Source organism: Balaenoptera ricei, chromosome 4 (genome assembly GCF_028023285.1).
Source record: "Balaenoptera ricei isolate mBalRic1 chromosome 4, mBalRic1.hap2, whole genome shotgun sequence".
In the NCBI taxonomy this organism is placed as follows: domain Eukaryota; kingdom Metazoa; phylum Chordata; class Mammalia; order Artiodactyla; family Balaenopteridae; genus Balaenoptera; species Balaenoptera ricei.
The window spans coordinates 18,048,862-18,073,976 of NC_082642.1; the positions used below are offsets into that span (position 1 = coordinate 18,048,862).

General features: G+C 40.8%; 1 pseudogene; it reads left to right on the forward strand.

Annotated features, from left to right (window-relative positions):
• The first annotated feature begins 2,724 nt into the window (after nt 1-2,724).
• Nucleotides 2,725-3,818, forward strand: LOC132365123 (IQ domain-containing protein F2-like; annotated as a pseudogene).
• Nucleotides 3,819-25,115: the final 21,297 nt, after the last annotated feature.

Consider the following 25,115-nt stretch of genomic DNA (forward strand, 5'->3'; position numbering starts at 1 on the left):
CTCCCAGTTTTTGGCTACTATGAATAAAGCTGCTATGAACATTCACATACAAGCAATGTGAGGACTTATGCTTTCATTTCTCTTGGGTAAATACGTAGGAGTAGAATTTCTAGAAATTATATTGTGTGTTTAACTTTATAAGAAACTGCCAAACTGTTTTCCCAAGTGGCCTTATGATTTTACATTCACACCAGCAGTGTGTGAAAGTTTCAGTTGCTCCATATTCTTGTCAACTCTTGGTATTGTCTTTTTAATTTTAGTCATCTAGTGGGTGTGTGGTAGTATCTCACGGTGTTTTTGACTAACATTGAGCACCTTTTCATGTGTTTATTTGCCATCTGTATATGTTCTTTTTAAAAGTATTTGTTCAAGTCTTCTGTCCATTTTTTTAATTGGGTTGCTTGTCTTCTCATTATTGAGTTGTAAGAAATGTTTCATGTATTCTAGATACAAGTCCATTGTTAGATATATGTTTTGCAAACATTTTCTACTAGTCTGGGGCTTGCTGTTTCATTTTCTTAACAGTGTCTTTTGAAGACACTGTCTTTTAAAGAAGTTCAATTTAATCATTTTTTTCTTTTATGATTCATAATTTTTGTGTCCTATTTGAGAAATCTTTGCCTAACCCAAGATCATTAAGGTTTTATTCTATATTTTCTCCTAGAAGTCTTTTAGTTGGCTCTTACATTTAAGTCTATGATCCATTTCATGTTAATTTTTGTATATAGTGTCAGATAAGGGTCAAGGATTGTGTTTTTGCACAATATCCAACTGTCAATCCTTCTATTCTTGAGGCTCCTGATACTGAAGAAAAAGAAGCTACACCAAAACAGAATCTTAAAATATTCTCAAGTATTTTAAGTGGTCACATTTAATAAGTTAGTACTCTTAACCTCAAATTATGATGAGACAGTGATTATATATAAAATCTCATTTGCTCAAATTATCTCGAGGTCCCTGAAGACAGGCCCCACCCACAAGCCTTCTTCCATCAGTCAACCTGTAGCTCCCCAGGGCCTGAGCTATTATCTTCACATTCCCTACACTCTTCAGAAGGACTGGAGGGCAGGCAGAGACTCACAAGAGATGGATAGATATGTTACCCAAATCCATATTACACAGCATGTACAAATGGAAATAACATGCTACTATCCTCATTTTACAGTTACAGAAACTGAGGCCCTGAAGTTTTAAGTTCCTTAGCCAAGGTCACTGAATGATGAAACAGCAGGGGAGCTGGGATTTGAGGCCAGATATGCAGAGACTAGAGCTCTACTCCCCACTCCTAACCATCTCTCCACAGATCCAGGCTTGATACTTGTGATCCCATTCATGTGGGTTCCTGAACCCCTGCTCATGTGATCATTTCAGTTGGATGGAAGTGACTTTTGCCAATTTTATGGGAATAAAGGGAAGAGGGTGTTTCTTCGATAAATAAAGGATATAAAACCAGGTTGTAAAAGTAATTTTCCTTCAGACTTTTTATTTTGAAAAATTTCAAACAGAATACTGAATGAGGAGGACTGTCATGTTATACACCTAGATTAACAACTGTTAACATTTCGCCACATTTGCTTTACTTTATAGACTTTTTCTCAGAATTATTTGAGAGTAAGTTGCAGACATCACCCTTAAGACACTTCACCCTTATATAGTTCAGCACATATCTCCTAAGAACAAAGATGTTCTTCTACAGAATGATGATACCATGATTACACCTAAGGAAATTAATAATTTCCTGGTGTCTAATATCCAGTTCGAGTTCAGATCTCCTCAAATGTCTCCAAAATGACTTTTATAACTTTTTAAAAATCAGGATCCCATCAAGGATTGACACATGGTATTTTGTTTTATGTTTTTATGACACTGACTTTGTAAAGAGTCCAGGCCAATTTTCTTGTAGAACATTCCACACTCTGGATATGTCTTGATGTTTCCTGGTGGCATTCTTTCACTTACTGCTCTCTCTGTAGAGGAAAGAGTTTTCAGCTTAGACGTCCTGGTTCCTTTAACCAGCCTCATTTGCATTTGAACCATTATTATGTGAGTAAGAAATACATTGTACCTACACTTTTTAAAAAAGCTCTGGCTGTCAACACCAGCTGAAAAATGAGACGCTTTACTTTTACAGTCATATAACAGCAACAATAATGATAAGCTAAAGGTTTACCTTCCCAAACTATTGACTGCTTGCCAGAAGCTGGGTAAGACGCAAAGAGCCACCAGAGAAGGCCAGTCCTCCATGGCACTTGGCTCCAGGAGTTGTCAGGCATAAGTGGAGAGAGAGCCATGACTCCCAACCTCCCAGTGACAGGCTGAGCCCTGGGAATCAGAAATGGGAGGGATGGGAGGTGGCGCGCAGTTAATGATGGCGGCCTGGGCGCGGTCCCACCACCTTGGGCCCTGACCGAGGGGCGTGGGACGACCCCCCTCCCAACACGCAGACCGCGTGTGGCACGAGGGAACTCGCGAAGGGACCGCGGCAAGACCACAGCACGAAATCTCTTACAATCTATTTAAGCAGGTTGGAAGATTGTATTTTCCTTCTCCTTGAAGTTAGACACAGCTGCATGGCTGTTGAGCCCATAAAAAGGGAGCAGAAGTGAAATAAGACACTTCCAAGTGGAAAACTACTACGCTGGGGCTCTTCTTTCCAGCCCTTCCTTCCCCTACTTCGAGGAGGGCAATCACAGGAGCTCATATCCACGTGGAGGTGGTGTAAGCATGGAGCAGCCTGGAGGGCTGAGCAAGCACCCGGAGGGACACCGCACGGAGAATTGCCTGGAGCCCCGCAGATTTGTAAAGATGGCCACGTTTGTCAAATCGTGATAGAAGACCTTGATGAAACCACATTAGTAAAAGAGAGAGAGAAGAAAAAGAAGGAAAAAGAGCGTCCACCTTCACCCCCTCCGTCCCCTCCACCGAAAGGCTCACCTCCTCTCTTGTTCCTGCTATTATCTTCATCTTGGAGTATCTGACCACAGGGGACAAACTCCAGCTACTCAGCCTGGGGCCCATCTATCTCCTGCCTCAAGTTCACACAGCCAGAAAGGGTCTGTGTCAAGACTGGAACCCAGATTCATCTAGTCTCTCTAGTTTCCTATGGCGCACTGAGGTACTGAAACTTGAATCCAGGGAAGACAGGAAGTGCTAAGTCTGAGGAGACACTAGAGAGATGTATGGAGCTATCCTGCCATGGTCCCTCCTGCCCTCCTGTGTGACTGATAATGAGAAAGGATGTGGATGGGCCTCACTGGAGGAACGGCACCCAAGTGCCCTATCTTTCTACTCTGAGCTCGGATACGTCTCTGACAGAAGGGAAGTGGACAGACAGACGGCAATTTAATTTTCATTGTGATTGAGGATTCCGAAGAAGAAATTAGGTTGAAGCAGAACAAGAAGCAGAAGCAGCAGCAGCAGAAAAAAGAGAAAAATACAAAAGAAAGAATAAAAGCAGCCAAGAAGATCCAGGCCTGGTGGCGTGGCACCCTGGTACGCCAGACGTTGTTACACGCAGCCCTCAGGGCCTGGATCGTTCAGTGCTGGTGGAAACTGACCAGGAAATGGACAGGCTGTGGCAGAAGAAGCAGAGGGCAGCCCTGATTTCCTACGCACACACAGAGAGGGCAGTGGTCAAGCTCCAGTCTTTGGTCCGTATGTGGCGTATCCACTGGCGATACTGCCAGGTGCTCAACGCCATTTACATCATCCAGTACCGCTGGCAATGCCACAACTGCCAGACCTGTGCTCTTCTCCGGGGCCACTGTGTCGTCACAGCCACTCACCTGCAGTTCCACATTGAAATCATCAACCCCTAAGGGATGGCAAGAAGCGGCACTGTCTCCTCTCCTCAGTAAAGGTCTAACCTGATCTGGTATGTCTCATGGTCTCCCCGCCAGCTAATGGAAATTTTAGGACTTAAGCCATGCTGCCTCCTCGTCTCCCTGGGAAAGAACTTTAGTGAGGTTTTCCCCTTGTGCCCATGAACCCTGTTCTGGACTGACAATTCCATATGCTACTTACTTAGTTGTCAAAACAGAAACCGAGGTCCTAGTCTAATATAACAGAGCCAGAAGTCCCAGTTCCCATCCCCAGCCCCATTCCTTTCTTCTCGCCGGGAATCTGCGAGACAGGTGAGCTGCATCTTCCTGAAGACTTTGGGTACCTCTGCACATGAGAACAGACAGTGAGGGTCTTCTCTGTCCGCCTGCAGTTGGGGATTGACTGGGATCTCAGATGCCTCAGACAAGGTATCTTTGGCAATCACCTAGTGAAAAGGCCAGCATGTGGCTGACTCTTCTGGTAGTAGTGCAGTGCAGCCCCAGGTAAAGGACAGGAGGCCGGCCTTAGTGACAGATGTGACTGGGCATGCTGACGAGCAGGTGATGACCCTGGGGACTGGTAGAAAACAGGAGTTCATGGCACTTCGACTCCATCTTCACAATTCCCTTACCAGAACTCCTCTCCCTGAGGGCTGTGTAGCAAACAGGGCTCCCCCTGATATTACCCCCATCCCTACTCTTGTCTCCATTCTCACTCCCATGGTCGTACTAAAGCAGTGCTATACTCACTAGAAATTTCTGTGATGATGGAAATGTTCTGTATCAGTGCTGTCCAATGTGGTAGCCACTAGCCACACATGGCTGTGGAGCACTTGAAATGTCCCTGGTGCAACTAAAGAATTGAATTTTAAATTTTATTTAAATTAATTTATGTTTAAATACCCACATATGGCTAGTGGCTATTCCATTGAATAGTGTGGCTCTGGACCTTACCATTACCGATCAGTGTACTGTTGCCCACATTGCTTTTTCTAGAGTTCCGTTCTCTTTTTACTTTATTCTCTCCTTCCAGTTCACCTTTCAAATACCCCTAATAGAGTGTTTCTTCAGATGTGATAAGGTCTTCCAATCTATTGACCCTACCAATGTTTTTTACAACCATCACCCCTGACAAACCCTTGTATCTTTCTTTACCCAGTTCAGATTCTATACTTAATTATTGTAATCTCTCCCCTGAACAACTTGACTTCCCTTGGGCCCTCTCTCTGCAAATGTGTGTGGGATGAACTTAATTATCTACCTGCTCTGTGCCTGTAGAAGAGTGGCATGGCTAGAGCAAAACAACCATGAGGCATGGTCTTGGTTCATATTCATGACTGCAAATCTCCATTGGACAAATTTCCCAATAAATTTCTCTGGTGTGTTTGTGAAAATAAATAAATAAATAAATGGGAGGGATGCCTGGGATTACATGAATTTCTTGGTAAACAAAGGCTGTGAAGTGTAGAGAGGCAACAGGTCCCTTGGCGAAGAGCAGGACAGGCATTCAGGAGACCTGGCTTCTAAGCCCAACTGCCCCTAACAGCAGCCTGCCTTCTTGGACCTTCCCCCCAGTGTATGATGGGGTATATGCCCAGGTGATCTCCACGGTTACCAAATATGACCTTATGGGAGGGCTCAGGGAAAAAATGGGGCACGTGACAAGACACACCACCAACCTGAAGGCAACCCCATTGGCCAAAACTGGAACAAAATGAGAAATAACTAAAATAAGGACTGTGTAATAATCCATAAAATAAAATAAACACCCATGATTCCATACTGATATAAACTTTCAATTGCATAAATAAATAAATGGGGAAGAAGGGACAGCTCTTCCTTAAAGAATTCCAAGAAATAAATGTAGAAGAAATGAGAAATGTAAAAAATCACAATTAGGCAAACACCACAGTAATAGTTATCACAGGCAAAACCTACCGATGGATGCTCAAATTAGTATGAGAAAGTTTGAGGAGAAACAGAACATTTGCATAGTTTCAAAGTATTTCCCCCGAGATGTTTATTAATTATAACGGGAAAATAACAATTTTACAGTAGAGAAACCCAGCAGACACCACCTTAACCAACTGCTCAAGGTTAATTATCACCAGTAATAAGGCATATTGACATCATCTACCCCCAATATGTATGCTGAGAAGGTCACATTACTCTGAGATATTCCTGCCAAAAATCCTTAACCTCAATCTAGTAGTGAGAAACATCCAACAAACCCCAACTGACAGATATTCTACAATATAACTGACCGGTATGCCTTAAAAGTGGCAAAGTCACCAAAGATGAGGAAAGACGAAGAAACGGTCACAGGTTGGTAGAGACTAGGAGATGTGGCAACTAAATGCAACGTGAGAGCCACATCAGTGGAAGAACTGGTGAAATTCAAATCATAATAGTGCTAATAATAACATTCATAGTACCACTGTTAATTTCATGGTTTTGATCACTGGACTACGGCTAGGTGAGATGTTAACATTTACCTCCAGGAGAGCTGAGAGATGGGTCCTTTCGGGGCAACTTTTCTGTAAGTCAAAATTCATTTCAAAATAAAAAGTGAAAAAAAAATACTGCTGTATACTTAAGTGAAGTAGAAGTTCCCCTAGACACTGTGGTCTGAGGGACACAAGTAGGAGTCCCCTGCTTTCACATTTTCCTCTCCAGCCTGTCAAGATGTCTGAAATCCCATCAGTCAAGACGCATGCCTTTCAACTAAGGTCCAAATAGTCATGCAACAGATATTTATTGAGCACTTTCTACATTCAGGCAAATGTTAGGTACTAGGGATAGGTGGAGAAAAAGACAGATGAGACGCCTCTTCCCCCAGAGCTTATAAACAGCCATTAGCATCTTAGTATGAATTAGTTGGTTTGCTCCATTTTCTACAGCAGCCACAAATCAGGCTACTAAGGAGGGGGAAATTTCAACAAGTAAAAGAGGGAAGGTTTAGAGCATGGAGCAGGTGCCGTTATGCAGAAGGTAGGTCTGCACAGGGGCTTCTAGAAGTTCCAAGATCTGAGCATGGCACTGAGACAAACAGGTTGGGGCACTGGGCGGCAATACAGCCCCTACCCTAGGTGTGAAGGCCAGCTAAGAGGTGAATGCACATGAGTCCTGAATTGAACCTGAAATAATAGGAATAGCCAACACCTGCAGAGCACTAACTATGCGGCAGGTACTGTTCTCATGGTTTCAGAAATGATGACTCATTCGACCCATCTAACAACCCTATGAGACAAGGTACTATTACTATCCCCTTTTATAGATAAAGAAACTGAGGCACTAGGAGTTTAGAAATTTGCCCAAGGTCCCACAGTGGGTATGTGGTGGAGCTGGGCCATGGACCAGGGCTGTTTGGCTCCTGAGTCCATGCACTTAACATCCATGCTCTAATGCTTCTCCCAGAGCTAAGGGGAAACACCTTGGCACAGGGCAGGAAGAAGAGTGCCACAGAACCAGGACAAAGGCCTTCTCTGCATCTAAAGGAGCAAAAAGAAAAAACCCCCGAATCTTGTTTTGTATGGAGTGCCTGCTATGTGTTAGACAATGCCCACAGCTTTTCATGTATTAGACATGTAACACTCATACTTCTGAGGTCCTATCATTCCTTTTTTACAGATGAGGAAGCCGAGGCTTAGAGAGGTTAAGTATTTTGCCCAACGTCACATAATTCTAGTATTAGGTGAATCTAGGATTTAGCGGATTTGTGGAAAGAGACTTGGAGGCTATCAGTCTCACCCATGGCCTAGTACTAAATAAGCCCTTTCTCGCCCTCTCTTTCTCTCCTCCACTCTTCTTCTCTCCCTGTCTCCCTTCCCTTCACACAATAAAGTTATTATTTGATGCCCACAATATAGATCTTGAGTATGGCATTTTGCAGCCCTGAGCTTTAACAGTGCGTGTTTAAATACATTTAATCCAATGAATATTTCAAGGTAATTAATCTCCATGTGGTGAGAGAATGCTTAGGTTTCCCAGCACATCATAATACATCTGAATCAGCAGAGGGAATGATTTGCTCACTCTGCAGTAGGTTAAGAAAGAAAGATTCACTTAAAGGCTTTTAGAGCTGACTCCCCGGTGTTAACAAGCAAAAATGCTGCCACTGAGAAGAACTAAAGCACTGTCTAGTGGCTGAAACTATTTATGCAGAGACAGAATATGGCTAACAACTGTAGGACAGGATATCGGCTTGTTTGTTTGGGGTGTTTTGGAGGGGATGCCCTGCAAATATCTGTTAAAAATAATATATATATACATATATATATATATAAAATGTATCAAATACACATAACCATTTTAAAAAATAAATTTATTTATTTATTTATTTATTTATTTATTTATTTATTTATGGCTGCGTTGGGTCTTCATTGCTGCGCACGGGCTTTCTCTAGTTGCTGTGAGCGAGGGCTACTTTTCATTGCAGTGCACAGGCTTCTCATCGCGGTGGCTTCTCTTGTTGCAGCGCACGGGCTCTAGGTGTGCGGGCTCAGTAGTTGTGGCTCGCGAGCTCTAGAGCTCAGGCTCAGTAGCTGTGGTGCACGGGCTTAGTTGCTCCGCGGCATGTGGGATCTTCCCAGATCAGGGCTCGAACCCGTGTCCCCTGCATTGGCAGGCTGATTCTTAACCACTGTGCCACCAGGGAAGTCCCCATCACCATTTTTTATGGAGATGAGAGTGGGATGGGGATAAGAATGGGTGAGAATTATGGTCACACACCCACATGTCCCTGCCTGGATCCTGTAACCCTTCTGTGAGTTGTTGAAATGACTCTGTTTGTTGAAGGTTGAGTTTGAGGCCACAGAATTCCATGGAGTTAATAGACCTTCAGTGATTTCTAACCCCTGACATTAGTAGTCTTAATAGCTGCCATCAACTGAAGGCTTATGGCTGTGAACACGTGTGTATATAAGTATGTTGTATGCCATATATATCTATGGCTCAGAACTTAAGCAACTTGCCCAAGGTCACACAACCCGTCAAAACCAAGCCTACTAACTCCTGAAAGCATGTTATTAACCTCCATATTACACTGCCTTTGTGGCACATATTACACTGCAGTGAGCTTGTGTTACTGGCATCCAATCAACTAATATTGTATATCCACTTGATGCATGGTACTGTGCATGGTATTGTTGAGAGAACACACACACACAGCATGATGCCCATCCTTGAGAATTAAATAGTTTTATTGGATAAGGTAATGCATAATTGGTTAAGAAGTTAAGTAATCTCAATATATATACGCATATGTATTCAAGCCGACAGAGCAACCTTAGAAGATAAGGCATTAAGACAATGCTTGTTTAATTGCCAAATAGTATTGACAAGAATTGCCATGATAAAGTTTAATTCAGGGGACGTATGGGGGGGGATTTGAAAGTTGGGTAAGATTTAGGTGGGCTGGGGGGGCAGGTAGCGCTTTCCCAGGTGGAGGCTACCCCAGAGGGTCATGAAACGTGGTGAAGTAGCCAGAAAACACTGGGATGGGGGCTCAGAGACCCAGAGACTCAGTCACTGGCTTGCTGGGCACGCTTAAACAAGGAATCCTTCCCTATTTGTGCCTCAGTCTCTCCACTTGTAAAATCTTTAGTGTGTTGGCTCCTCTAGGAACCTCCTTGGTCTGAAATTCTATCATTCCACAAGCCTGGAAGTCTGAGACCCAGTCCATAAAGAGCTGCAGGGTGTTAGGGAGTGTTATTGGTGGTGACCTGGCTGAGCTGTCCCTTCAGCGGCTCATCACTTGGGGGAAGGAGAGGCAAGTCGCCCCACCCACACTCATAAACGTGCTGAGGGCGCCCCCTCATGGTCAATGGAAGCACACCCTCTGGGGTGGTCTGGAGAACCAAAGACATGCAACACCATTGCCCAGATAGTGTGTATGGCATTTCATAAAAAGATGTTTTTCCTGGCGTCACAACTTGGTGCATTGCACCCATGTCACTGTGTAAAAGAAGGAACACAACACAGTGTAGATAAGAACCCCAACTGCCAAGTACAGCCAATTGATGTGTACTTTCCCATGAATGGTCTGAAGTTCCCAAAATATACATGCTCACTTCTATCTCCAGGATTTGAGCATGCTGCTCTTTCAGTTCAGAACAGACCACACACTCATACCCATTCATACACTACTAGGCATATGCATATATCTATCTATCTATCTATCTATCTATCTATCTATCTATCTATCTATCTATCATCTATCTATCTATATCTATATCTATATATATCTATATATATATATACCTTTATTCACAATATTCACTGTCATTTATTCTATTATTACCAAGGGGTATACAAATATTTATCCCAGTCTGTAGCTTGTCTTTTTATCCTCTTTACAGGGTCTTTCACAGAGCAAAAAGTTTTCAATTTTGATGAAGTTCAATTTACCAATTTTTCCTTTTATGGATTGTGTTTGCGGTGCCAAGTTTAAGAACTCTTTGCCTAACTCTAGATATGAAGATTTTTCTCCTATTTTTCCTCTATAGTTTCATGTTTTACATTTAAGTCCATGATCTATCTTGAGTTTATTTTTATGCAAAGTATGAGACTTAGCGTGAGGTTCTCTTTTTCCCTCTATGGATATTCAACTGCTCCAGTACCATTCGTTGAAAAGCCCATATTTCTTCAATTGAATTGTGTTTGCACTTCTGTTAAAAATTAGTACAGCATCTATGTGTGCATCCATTTCTGGATTCTCTATTCTGTTCCATTGATCTATGTGAATATCCCTCTTCCAATACCACATGGTCTTGTTACTGTAGCTACATAATAAGACTTAAAAAGACTATTCTTCTCACTTTTCCTTTCAACATTGTTTTAGCCATTCTAGTTCCGTTGCCTTTCAATATAAATTTTAGAATAATCTTGTCTATATGTACAAAATACTTTGCTGGAATTTTGATAGGAATTGCAAATATGTACAAATCTCTGCATCAATTTGGGGAGAGTTGACATCTCTACTATGCTGAGTCTTCTAATCCATGAACAAGAGATGTCTCTCCATTTATTTTAGATCTTCTTTATTTTATCAGTGTTATGTAGTTTTCAGCATACAAGTTTTATACATGTTTTGCTACATTTACATCTAAGTACTTAATTTTTAAAGCAATTGTAAATGGTATTGTATTTTTAATTTCATTGTCTACATGTTCATTGCTAGTATATAGCAATAAATTATTCTTGTATGTTTATCTTATATCCTGCAAATTTGCTAAACTCACTTATTAGTTATAGTTATATGGAGATTACTTGAGATTTTCTACATAGACACCCATGTCATCTGTAAATAGGAACAGTTTTATTTCTTCCTTTCCAATATGTATGCTTTTTATTTTTCTTTTCTTGCCTTATTGCATGAGTTAGAACTTTTATCACTATGCTGAATAAGAATGATGAAAGTAGACATCTTTGCCTTGTTCCTGATCTTAGGGGGAAAGTATTCAATCCTTTGCCATTAAGTATAATGTTAGCTAAAGGTTTTTATAGATGCTTTGTATCAAGTTGAGGAAGTTTCCCTCTATTCCTACTTTTCTGAGAGATTTTATCATGAATAGGTGTTGCAATTTGTCACATGCTTCTTCTGCATCAACTGATACTATCATGTGATTTTTTTTGGCCCATTGATGTGGTGGATTACACTTTTTTCAAATATTGGAGCAGCCTTGCATCCCTGGTAAATAAACCCAACTTGGCCCTGGTGTATAATTATTTTTATGTATTGCTGAATTATATGTGCTAATATTTTTTGAGACTTTTTGTGCCTAAGTTCATGAGGGATATTGGTCTGTAGGGTTTTTTACTTTTATTTTTGGTACTATCTCTGCCTAGTTTTGGTATTAGGGTAACACTAGCTTTATAAAATGAAGTGAAAAGTTCTCTATTTTCTTTTTTCTAGAAGAGACTGTGTAGAATTAGTGTTAACTCGTCTTTAAACATTTGGTAGAATTCTCCAGTGAAATCATTTGGGCCTGGAGAGTCTCTTTGGAGAGTTTTAAAATTATAAATTCAATTTTCTTAAGAGTCATAAAGCTATTCAAATTATCCGTTTCATATTAGATTAGTTGTGGTAATTTGTGTTTCTTTTAGAAATTGACCCATTTCATCTAAGTTGTCATATTTATGTAGAGTCATTTGTAGTATTCCTTTATTATCCTTCTGATGTCTGCCCAGAGTCTGTATTCATTCCTGTTATTGGTAATTTGTGTCTCCTCTCTTTTTTGTTCCTTTGTCAGTCTTGCTAGAGATTTGTCTACTTTATTGATCTTTTCAAAGAACAAGCTCTTCGCTTCATTGATTTTCTCTATTATTTTTCTGTTTTCATTTCACTGATTTCTGCTCTTATATTTATTACAGTTGACCCCTGACCAATGTGGGGGCTGGTGGCGCTGACGCTTCACACAGTAAAAAATCCCTGTATAACTTTGAAATCGACCCTCCATATCTGGGTTCCATATCCACAGATTCAACCAACCACAGATCGCACACTACTGTAGTACATATTGATTGAAAAAAATCTGTGTGTAAGTGGACCCACGCAGTTCAAACCTGTGTTGTTAAAGGGTCAACTTTTTTTTCTTTCTGCTTAAGCGTTTTGGGTTTATTTTGCTCTTCTTTTTCTAGGTTCTTGAGACAGAAACCTAGGTAATTGATTTGAGATTTCCTCTTTGCTAATGTAGGCATTTAGTGCTATAAACTTCCCTGCCTTAGCCGTGATCCACAAATTCTGATATGTTTTATTTTCATTTTCATTCCTTTCAATGTATTTTTTTCTTTCCCTTGAGACTTCCTCTGTGATCCATTGATTATTTAGATGTGTATCATCTAGGTTTCAAGTGTTTGGAGATTTTCCTGTTACCTTTCAGTTATTGATTTCTAGTTTGATTCAATTGTCATCAGATAACACACTCTGTATTATTTAAATTCTTTGAAATTTTTTTCTTTAGAATTTTTTTTCTATGGCCCAAGATATGGTTTATCTTGGTGTATATTCTGTGGGCATTTGGAAAGAATGTGTATTCTGGTATTGTATGGTAGAATGGTCTATATATGTTGATTAGATCCTGTTTGTAGATGATGTTATTCAGTTCATAGAGTTCCCTTATGTCCTTGCTGACTTTCTGTCTAGTTGTTTTTATCAGTCGTTGAGAGAGGGGTGTTGAAGTCTCCAGCTATAATTTGTTTAATTCTCTGTTCAGTTCTGTCCATTTTTGCCTTACATAGTTTGTGGCACTATTTTTGGTGCATACACATTTGAGATTGCTGTGTCTTTTTTATTGCTATTATCATTATATAATTTCCCTCTCTGTCTCTGGAAATTTTCTTTGCTCTGAAGTCTATTTAATATAATATAGCCATCTATGCTTTCTGTTGACTAATGTTTGTATGATATATCTTATTCCATCCGTTTCCTTTCAATCTGCCTGTGTCATTATATTTGAAGTGAGTTTCCTATAGATAACATGTAATTGGGTCAGTTTTTAATCCACTCTGTCAATTCTTGTCTTTTAATTAGTGTATCGATATTCAGACCATTTACATTTAGTGTAACTATTGATCTGTCAAGACATAAGTTTGTCGTTTTATTTTTTGTTTTCTATTTGCTCTGTTTTTCACTTCTGTTTCCTTTTTCCTGACTACCTGTGGGTTACCTAAACTTTCTAAAGAATTCCATTTTAGTTTGTCTATAGTTTTTTTAGCATATCTCTTTCTATAGCTATTTTAGCAGTTGGTATAGGTATTACACTACATGTATGTAACATCAAAGTCTACTGATATTATTTTACCAGTTCAAGTGAAGTGTAGAAACTTTATCACCCTTTACATATTTTCACCCTCTCTCACCTATGATATTGATATAATTGTCTTAAATATTTCCTCCACATTCATTAGAACCATATTAGACAGTGGTATACTTTTTGCCTAATTATCAAACATAGTTAGAAAACATGACAGGAAAAGGAAAGTCTATTGTATTTACCCATATTTTGCTTTCAAGTTCTTTTTTTTCACCCTGATGTTTCAAATTTCCTTCTTTTATCATTTCCTTTCTGTTTAGAGAATTTCCTTTAGCCATTCTTTTACAGCAGCAGTCCCCAACCTTTTTGGCATCAGGGACCGGTTTCGTGGAAGAAAATTTTTCCACGGAGTGGCAGTGGGTGGGGCGGAAATGGTTCAGGCGGTAATGCGAGTGATGGGTAATGATGGGGAGCGGCAGATGAAGCTTTGCTTGCTTGCCCGCTGCGCACCTCCTGCTGTGCTGCCCAGTTCCTAACAGGCTAAGGACCAGTAGCAGTCCATGGCCTGGGGGTTGCGGACCCCTGTTTTAGAGCAGGTCTACTGGTGACAAGTTTTCTTAGTTTTCCTTCATCTGAAAATGTCTTGAGTTTCCCCTTCAATCCTGAAGGTTATTTTTGCTTGATACAGTGTTCTGAGCTGACAGTGCCTTCTTTCAGCATATGAAAAATATCATGCTACTTCCTTTGCTTCCATGGTTTCTGATGAGAAATCTGCCAGCATTCAGATGGTTTACCCCCTATAAGTTGCATTTCTCTTGCTGCTTTCAAGATTTTTCTCTTTGTCTTCAGTTTTCAAAAGTTTGACTATGATATAGCCTTGGTATGGATTTCTTTGGGTTTATCATGTTTGGAGTTCTCTCAGCTTCTTGAATCTGTTGGTTTATGTTTTTTGCCAAATTTGGGAAGTTTATGGTCATTATTTCTTTGAATATTTTTTCAGCCTCATCCTCTTTTTCCTCTCCTTCCAGGACTCTGATAACACAAATATTCTTCTTGTTATATACTTTGTTTCTTTGCTGAGACTTTCTTTTTACTTTTCATTTGTTCAAGTATGTTCGTAATCGCTTGTGAAGCATTTTTAAGATGGCTGCTTTAAAACCCTTGTTAGATAATTCTAACAATTCTGGTATCTTGGTGTTGACATCTATTGATTGTATTTTCCCATTCAGTTTGAAATCTTCCTGGTTCTTGGTATGATGAGTGATTTTCAATTGGAATCTGGACATTTTGGGTATTATGTTTGACTCTTGACCTTATTTGAACCTTCTGTTTTAGCTGACTTCCTCTGACACTGCTCTAGTGATGGGGGAAGAAGAGGGGCATCTCATTTCCAGATGCAGGTAGAAGTTCAGGTTCACTATGTAGCCTCCTTTGACACCTAAAAGCAGGATGGGGGGAGCTCCCTGTTACTGTTAGGTGGAGGGAGGCCACACTAAGCCTCCACTGATACCTCTCTAGCTGGGAGGGGTAAGAGTGTCACATTGTTTTCCCCACGTGGCCTCCACTAACATGCTGGGGGTGGAGGGGAAGGTGGTCGCCTTACTGCTAACTCTCCACTGATATCACTCCAGCAGAATGGAGGGGTACCTCCTTACTAACAGGTAGAGGGGGAAGTCCAGGCTCCCCACATCATCTCCACACTGTGGAGAGCTGGGCCTCCTTATCATCCAGTGGGGACGAAGGATCCAGCTCTGTGCTGGCCTTCTCTGACACCACTGCAGCAAGAGGGCTGGGACACCTCATCATAGTCTGACCAGGGTGGAAGTCTAGGCTCACTACTTGGTCTTTGCTGGCATGAGTGGGGTGGGGCAGCATTTTTTTCTGTGGTGTTTGGCTAGAGTTGAGTGTTTATCATCTAAAAGTTTTCTGTCTCTCTAGACTGCCTCTTTCCTGGTCCATTGGTCAGTAAGAACAGGCTCTTATTTGGGCTTTTTTGTTTATTTGTTTGTGCCCATCGGTGTTTCCAGATTGCTGGCTTCTTCAGCTCCAATTCTGGGATGTATAGTAAATACAAAGAGAGAACCCAGGGTACTCACCATTGTGTCATTATTTGGGTCTTGGGGTCCCTAGCTGGTGTCTTATACTTAGGGAGAAGACTAGGGAAAAATCCATCTATTTCATTTTCCTGGAAGTGGAAGTCAAGTACTGATATTTACAAATTTTAAAACATCCAAATTGTTGAATTCTATGGTCTATGTCCTGTGTCCTTTCTTTACTCATCTACACCTACTCAGTGACTAAAAGGGACTTCTGTTTTTATACAGTACATCTCATCCCTGTGGTAGTAATCATAGAATAGTTGACCATGAAAAAGGGGATGGGGGTGGGGAATTTTAGCACACACACAAAAAAGGAAATATGAGGTGCAAAAAAAATGAGTTAATATTTTTAAAATGGTATCCTCATTTCAAATATATTATCTTTATAACTCTTGCAGCAATCCATGAGTTAGGTATTATTATCAGTTTACACTGAAAAGGCTGAGGTTGCTAGAGGTGGCGAACTTCCCCAAGTTAAGAAGAAGATGTGAAGAGATTGAGCCAGCTATGTCTGTCCCCTTTATTAGTAAAAGCAAAGGTTTTCCCAGAACCTTCAGAACCTGGCAGACTTCTACTTGCATATCACTGGTACAATAACTATGTAACATGGCCATTCCTCACTGCAAAGAAATCTGGAAAATCTAGTCACTGTTTCAAGTGGATGGCTATAAGGAGAAGGTTGAGAATGGCTGTTGGATCCACCACCCTGCAGGTTTGCCATAATCCATAACTGTTAACCAGGGGCCTCTCCCTATGCTAGCTGACCCAAATCTCCAGGGAATCTACTTCATTTCTAAAAGGCATATTCAATATGCTTCCATATTTGGGAAGTTTTAAAATAAATGATAGGTTTAAAGAAAATTAAACTTAACATCTTCTTCACATCCGGAAATCTGTGAAAGATGTAATGACCAATATATGGTATGGGAGAATTTTTATATTTAACCAAAGAGGGCATGAATTTAAGCAGGTTAAAAAACATGATATCAGGAAGTGAGCACTATGGGCACTATTAAGAGACACCACCTGTATTAGGGTTCTTCATGAAACAGAACGAATACATGTGTGTGTGTGTGTGTGTGTGTGTGTGTGTATATATATATATATATATATATATATATATATATATATATACATAAAATGAAATTTATTATGAGGAATACAGTCATGGAGGTTTAGAAGTCCTGTGATCTGCCATCTGCAAGCTGGAAACTCAGGTAAGACAGTGGTGTAATTCAATCTGAGTCCAAAGGTCTGAGAACCAGGGAAGCCAAAGGTCTAAGTCTCAGTCCAAAAGCAGGAGAAGATTGATGTCCCAGCTCAAACAGGCAGAGAGCAAATTCTCCCTTCCTCCACTTTTTTGCCCCACACTGGGGAGGGCCATCTGCTTTACTCAGTCCAACTCAAATGCTAATTTCATCTGGAAACACCCCCACAGACACCCCCTCCCCCCAAGATAATGTTTAGTTAAATAGCTGGGCACCCATGATCCTGCTTAGTTGACACATAAAATTAACAATCACATTACCCTACCCTGAAAGTTATAGGAACTCTAATAGCCATATACAAAGATGAATTGACTGCCCTCTTTGTCAGCTTCAACACAGCTATTGAAAGGGGCCAGTGTGTTCTCTGGACCTGTCTAGAGTCAAGCTGCAAGTTGTCACAAATAGTTTGGTGACAGTGTCACCTGTTCCTAAAGTGCAAGGAAGATTCACAGGGGTAGGGAGAAAAGGAGACACATGCTATAACCATGGCCAGGGCTAAGTGCCTTGTTTGGCTATGTTTTCCTTCAGGATCACTTGGCATAGAGAATAGTCAAGCCCAGGATTTGAGGGAAAGCTCTTCCACTCTACATGATTGCTAATTGTCCAAGGAGAAAATCACAGTAGAAATAACAGGCAGATACAAGACTCCAAATGTTGGTGATAACTGTATTTAACCTTTCCTAAAGGAACATTAGAGAGGCTTTAATACTTTGGTTGGGGGAACACCAATGTGTGAAAAAAGAAACAGCAATTGCTGACAGAGTCACTTTCCACCTGAAGGAACCATGCCAGAATCAGTTTCTAATAGGAGGGAAGGGTAATGAGAGTGCACTGTGGATTACAGTCACATTCAACATCACATTCTACATCTCTAAAAGCTTCTCTGGACAGACTGTAAATTACTCTGACCTCAAAGAAAATGTTCACACTAAGGCTTTGGTTTTTATGAACATTCCACGTGGACAGTCTGACCTGGCTTCTGATAAAATAAGAAACCAACCAAGAAATCAGCTGAGCCACACAGAGCCAAGGGTCAGGCCTGGTTTGATGATTGATTCAGACTGTTTCCTTACCACCCATATACCTAAGAGAGAAAAGAGCATAATTTCCATAAATGATAACCAAACCCAGGGCTAATTTGGAATGGCTACTTGCTACCCCAAACTTGCTTTGACTATTGTTAAAATCAACGTGACATCTGGGGCTTTCTTTCAGGTTTCAAAACTACAGTTGAGAGGGCCATACCATCTTTTGTTTGTGGGCGGGTTATTGGCTACTGTACTACGCAGGGCTCTTGATTGAAAACAACAGACACTAACTCTAGGTATGTATCAGATGCATATTTGCTGGGGAACAAGGCCCACCCATGACTCCACCCAGGATCTGTGCACGCAGCATAGTGCCATGGGCACTGCATAGGCACCATGGTCCTGCATCCTGTCCATTGGTGCTACTGCAGCTTTTCACCCTGGACGTGCCCTCTATACTGTTGGGTTCCACTGTGAATTATCACCAGCTGATCACCAGTCTCTCAAGATTCAGCTCGGACAGGAACACCTTACAGTTTGTACTGAGGCCACATGGCCATGCTTAAGTCCAAGCTGCCAGGGGATGGGGAAATCCCCCGCATGGGAAGGACATACTGAGCAGACAAACAATAATGCTCACTGTAGATGAGTTAGAAAAAAATAAAAATAGCTACCCTCACATGATATCCAGATAGATAGATAGATAAATAGATATGGTGTATTAGATATATACCATATATTAGTGTGTGTGTGTGTGTGTGTGTGTGTGTGTGTGTGTGTGTATTTCTTCCGGAAATCAGTCAACAAATATTTATAGATAGTAGGTTTAGGTGTCCTCGTGAAGATCTTATTTTCAACTCCTTAGCAATAGAAGACCAGCTAGAAACCTTTACGTGGGATTTGCACTGGGTCCTCTTCCAGCCTGCCAGGTCCCAGTGATTTGTACCAGTTTCCTGCCCTACACACATCAACCCTATCCTCCAGCCCATTTTTTCTTGGTCCTTTTCTTAAACATTTACTTCTGAGCTAGATGCTGTAAAGGGACACAATATAGAAAGATGGGAAGGGAACTAACATTTACCAAGTGCTGGTTTGTTATTGAGTGTTCTGGGACCTGGTTAAGTTAACATTATCCTTATAATAGGTAGGGCTGTTACCTTACAAGACTCATCTGGATTTGAGGCCCAGCTCTTTCACATACTGTGACCTGGAGCAAGTTATTTAAACTTTGCAACCACCAGATTTCTCATCTACAAAATGGAGATACTTTCAGGATTGCTGGATGAAGCGCCAAACTCTGTGGCAGATGGCCAACTGTTGTTACTAGCCATCAGCTGAAATCTGGACTATTCTTAAGTATCTCCTCCTCCCAGAAGCCTTCCTCAATCTCCCAAGGCAGATGGTATCCCACCCTCCTCCTTTTGTCTTTGGTTTTCACCTTCTCTGTGAAGCTCGATACAGGCAGTTAAAACTATTGAATACCAGGAATCTTCACCAAATCCCCAGCAACACCTAACAATGCCTTGCACACAGTAGGTCTTCTATAAAAAGCCATTGAATTGAAATAGCCAAACTAAATTCTTCATGGCAAACTATCCTTTTAGCAACCTAAATGTGCTAGTTAGTTGTCTAAATTGCTCTTTCTCAACAAAAAAAGGAGATGTTTTGCACTTAGAGTCACGCCAGCAAGGTTTGGATTCCACATTTAGCATATTATACAAAATCATGACAAAATAACCCTTAAACACATCCTTAGAAAGGAGCCATGCTGGAGACTGACATATGGCCTTTCCATAAATCCAACATAGCCATTTTCCACTTTGATTACTGCTAAGTACTAGAGGACACAGATGGATTGCATTTAAGGACAAGTGATAGGAAAATCACCTGTTTTTAAACCCCAGACTCTCATCCAGTGAGGGAACAGGTTCTCATCATGGGCGGTACAAAGGAACTGAGGTGTTTGGAAGGAAAGGCAGATTCACTTCTGGTTTGTGTTCATTCCAAGAGGAGAGAGGTACTGTTAATATTATTTAAATTATTTCTTTATTTCTGAGATCAAATAGCTGAATTTGTATAAATTTAAGTGCATGATGCAATTTCACTATGCAGTCACAGACTAAGGAACTCACTCTGTCTTAACTCACTGGGGAATCCTACTCAGGGTTTTGTTGTACACATTAGCTTTTCAGCAAATTGCAAAGAAAATGGTAGAGAATAAGACAGAGGGAACATATTTGATCTGAAAATGTTCTAAAGCTGCATTAAGAACCCTCTTCACTGTAATCTCGACTGTTGGAAGATGTGGCTAAATTTCTAGTCTTTCTGCCTTCTCCCCTAATATCAAATACAAGATTGATGTTCCTCCTTATCCAGGGCTCTTAGGAGCTGTGTACACCTTGCATTTCTCGTTGGTGTCCCATGGATGCCCTCTTACCACTGCCATTGGTCCCAGCTCCCTATGGGAACATGGACTTCCATGTCCAGGGTACAGGGGGAGGGGCCTCTTGTGTAAGCACTGCTGATTCCTACAGTGTGACCACTGCGCTGTGTCCTTCATTCTTTACTTGTTTAGCCATGTGGCTACAAACCACTAAAATCTGTAGCTAGCCCCCTACTCTTTCTGCTGTAATTGGAATTTATAGTGCATCTAATCTTCCTGGGTTTTGGCGTTTTTTTTTAAGCAGGCAAAATAATTGTATAAAGTCCTTTAAAGAGTACTCACCCTGGATATGTTTGTGTGGACAATGTTTTTATTATATTATCACAGTAAGCTCAAGCACCTTTAGGATAGGAATGGTGTCGTTTTTATCTAGATCTAGAACTCTGCATGATTCCTAGCACATAACAGGTCATCAGGAAATGTTTATTGAATTTGATTGCGTTGTCTGCATCACAGGCTTGGTGCTTGGATTTTTTACACGGTTTCCATGAAATCTTGAAACTTGTATGAAAAGTACATGTATATATACCTTTTTCCCCTTGGGAGAATATTCCGCTGTAATCTGGGAATACTAGTGACTGCTGTGAACCTTTCCCTCATATTCTGACCCAGGTGAGAGAGGCAGCAGTGGTGGAAAGAATGGAGGGAGAACCTGAGACAGATGATTGAACAGAGGTTGTTGGAGAGTCAAGGCTGAGAGATGCTGGCAGGAAATAGGCACATGAAGGAACGTGGGGAAAATTCTTGTCAAATATGTCAAAATGTTTTCCTGCCACATGACCCATAGATGGGGTCAGTTTTCAGGAGCACTGTGAAGGGTTCTGTCTCACCTCCTTTAAAAGCATAGTGTTGGCGTATGCCCCTTGCCATTTCAGCCTAGATCTCTTTCCTCCATTCTAAATTGGGATAATTTCTCATCGTTTTTGTTTTTCATGCTCAAAATGCCTTCATTAAGACCCAGTTATAAACTCTCTCGAGGCTTCTGGTTTCTGTTAATAGCAAGCTGGTTTACTCAGATCAAAACTCTTGCTGAAAACAACAGCAAAAAATACTGCTAAAATAGATTTAAATAAATACCACTACCTTAAAATAATCAAAGATTTGAAAACACAATAAAGAACTTCCAGGTCAATATCTGGATGAAAGCCTGCTATAGAAATGGCAGGAAGACTATTGGATGGTCAAAACCCCTAAGATCATCTGTCATTACTGCTGTGCCCACAAGGGGCTAGATGGCCACAAGTCAAGGCCTGGAACCCACAGAAACTGAAGAGTCTTATAGGACATAAGTCTTACAATTTCCCCAAATTAATACACACACAGATTGAGGCTAAACCAGATCTAAATCTGCCTTCCCTACCCCTCAACATCAAGGGACTGCAGGAAAGCCTGCCATGGCAATAAGCAAGGCAAAAGAACTAAAAAGAAAAGAGACAAAAAGTCTTCAAGAATTTGTAGCCACAGAATACCCTGTTGTGGATATGTACTGTGGGTACACTTAGCCTGGGTGGGCCAGAGGCGTTTAAGCCATGAATTCGGTGTGAAGAGATCTCAATTGTTATCAGGTGCCTGGCAAAACCAAAATAAAGCCTCTCTGGAGGGGGACACATTCAAACTAGGCTTCAGAGTACCCCCCAAAATAATTTAAAGACAGTGACCAGTTATCCAGTCAAAGATAACTAAGCATAAAGGGAACAAGAACCAACCAGCAAAACGACAGACAGAAGAAATATACCCGCAGAGACTTCTTTTTTTATTTTATTTTTTAAATTTATTTATTTATTTTATTTATTTATTTTTGGCTGCGTTGGGTCTTCCTTGCTGCGTGCGTGCTTTCTCCAGTTGCGGTGAGCGGGGGCTACTCTTTGTTGCGGTGCGCAGGCTTCTCATTGCGGTGGCTTCTCTTGTTGCAGAGCACGGGCTCTAGGCGCGCAGGCTTCAGTAGTTGGGGCATGAGGACTCAGTAGTTGTGGCTTTTGGGCTCTAGAGCGCAGGCTCAGTAGTTGTGGCACACGGGCTTCATTGCTCCGCGGCGTGTGGGAACTTCCCGGACCAGGGCTTGAACCCTTGTCCCCTGCATTGGCAGGCGGATTCTTAACCACTGCGCCACCAGGGAAGCCCTCTGCAGAGACTTCTGCTGTCAGAGCCAGGTTTAAAAACCCAGGTTTCCATGTTTATGGAAATGACAACCTTGAAAATAACTGTAAGGAGACTATGAAAAGTTACATACTCTATCTGAAAAAAAGAACCAAACTAAAAATAAAGATAGTAATTGAAATTTAAAACTCAATAATCACATTTGCAACATACTGACACTATGAGGGAGAAATAATGAACTGGAAGGTGGGGCAGAAGACCTTATGCAGCATGCAGGACTGAGAGAAGAAAATGGAAAAAATACACAGAAGTGTGTAGAAGATGTGGAGAATGCTGTACAAAGTTCTAACTTTGGCATTCCAGGAAGAGACAAAAGAGGGAAAAGAGGATAGGGGTTGAGAATTTTTCAGAACTGATGAAAGATACCTATTCACAGATTTAAGACACTCAGTGGATCCCAAGCAGAATAAAATAAAACCCATGCCTCAACAACTCATAATGAAACTTCAGAAAACCAAGACATAGAGAAAATCTTAAAGCAACCAGAGAAAAAAATTATCATCAAAGGAGGAACTGACAAAGGACTTTTAACAGCAAGTCAGAAAAGGGTAGACTGATACAGCTTTAATGTGCTCAAAGAAAATTAGTGCTAACCTAGAATTCTATACACAACCACAAAAAAAATACCATTCAAAAATGAATTTGGTCCCCTTTCCTAGAGTATGGTCCCCTATAAAATTCTGGACACTCTGAGAGAGGCTTGAAAAACCCATGTTGATTGATTGCACTTTAAAGGGATGGGCTAGGTGATGAGTTTATCAGTCCGATATTTGAGAAAGTCATAGAACAAGTCCTTGTAACCGCACACAGAGTTGGTGGGAAAGGGAGAAGAGGGTACCTGAGAGGTTGGAAGTGGCTGCCAAAGACCAACTAGGCTTATTTTATAATTTGCCCTACCGTGAAGATAGCTCGTCAGTGTAAAATACCTGCTTTCTCCTTTCATTGTTCCTCAAATAGATGCATCAAGGACCAGTTCATTATCCTTACCTTACAGGCAACGTTGATGCTCAAAATACTTAACAATACTCGGGCACCAGCACTCATCAATCAGAAGAGTTGCCTAATATCAGACTGGATGCTGGCTGTTGCACAAGATCAGGGGCCTGGGGGCCTATTGCAGTGTAAATTTTTATCCCTTTCGTGGTCACAATAGGGAGAAACCCAGGGGAGAGACCTGATCAGCTTCAGCTAGGATGGTGGAGACATTCAAGGTAGCAGCTATCTAATGACTGGTATATTAAAACATTTGTTGACATACAAATACATACGTGATGAACATGAGCCCTTCCAGCCCTTCCACCAGTCTCCTTAGCAGGTCTCATCCTTCCCCTGCTCCCTGATCATTGCCTCACCTTTCTCCCTTGCAAGTTTAAACCTTTCAACAAAGCTGCTTCCTTGTCTAGTTTTACCAGGAACACACCTTACCAAAAAAATCCTTCCTCAAAACCCTCAGACAGGGATTGCATATTCTACCTTGGCAACTGTTCACTCCTGGATATGACTATACCATTTTGTTGCACCTCAAATGGGCTTTATAAAATGAAAATCAAGATTTACGCAGAAAATAAGAGGTATTTCTTTGCTTTATAGTCAGATTCAAACTAAACTTCCTTTAAATGACAAGCTCCTTTGCTACATTTTATATTTGCATAAAGTAATTTATTTTCTTTATTACAGTGTATGTTTATAATAGAAAAGTTAGAAAATATAACCAAAAGCACCTGTAATCTTTTTCTACCTCCCTCAGATATTGACTTTACCTATATATGTATGTCTGTCTGTATGTATGAATGGATATATATATATGATCCAATTAACATTCACTTTATATATAAATCTTTTCAGGATAAAGTTATATCTGTATTCATTGTCAATGTCAGATGCACCAAAGTATGGCCGTATTTAGCAAAGAAAACACTTTCTTCTTCCTATATTTGGATTTTAATGAATGGATCAAGCATTATCAATATGAAGTTGCTTTGACATCAAATGAAAAGTCCTGTAGCAGCACAGCTCAATATAATTTGGATTATCATCTTCAGGTACAAAAGCATATCATGAGTTCAGAGCTCAAGGACTTCATCTTTAAAACTTGGAGCTTGAACTACATTTGAATTCAAATTCAGTCATGCCCTTAGATCAACTTGAGCTGACAAACTCTTTAGAAGACAGTGGAATAAGGCAATTTGATCAAAATTATACTGTGCAGTGCCTTGTCACTCCAGATATTTCACTTTTACATTAAATGTTTTTCAATTAATTTAAAGGTAACTGCTATATGCCAGATATCCAGGCTATTTGTCCTTATTATTCATTTATTTATATGCAGCACTATCATTTACAAGCACATAATTCTTAAGGAAACATAATTGCTCTAAACCTCTCAATTTGCTTATATAAAACTTTGTAAAGTCTTTTCTCTGGAAAGACAGTTAAGCATTGGTTGTCAGAGAATGTCCCCCCAGGACCTCTGCATACCGTGCGCACTTGGGCCTCTGCTCCTGGTCCCCTCACACCCACCAGGCTCCTTGCCCTGAGCCCCAG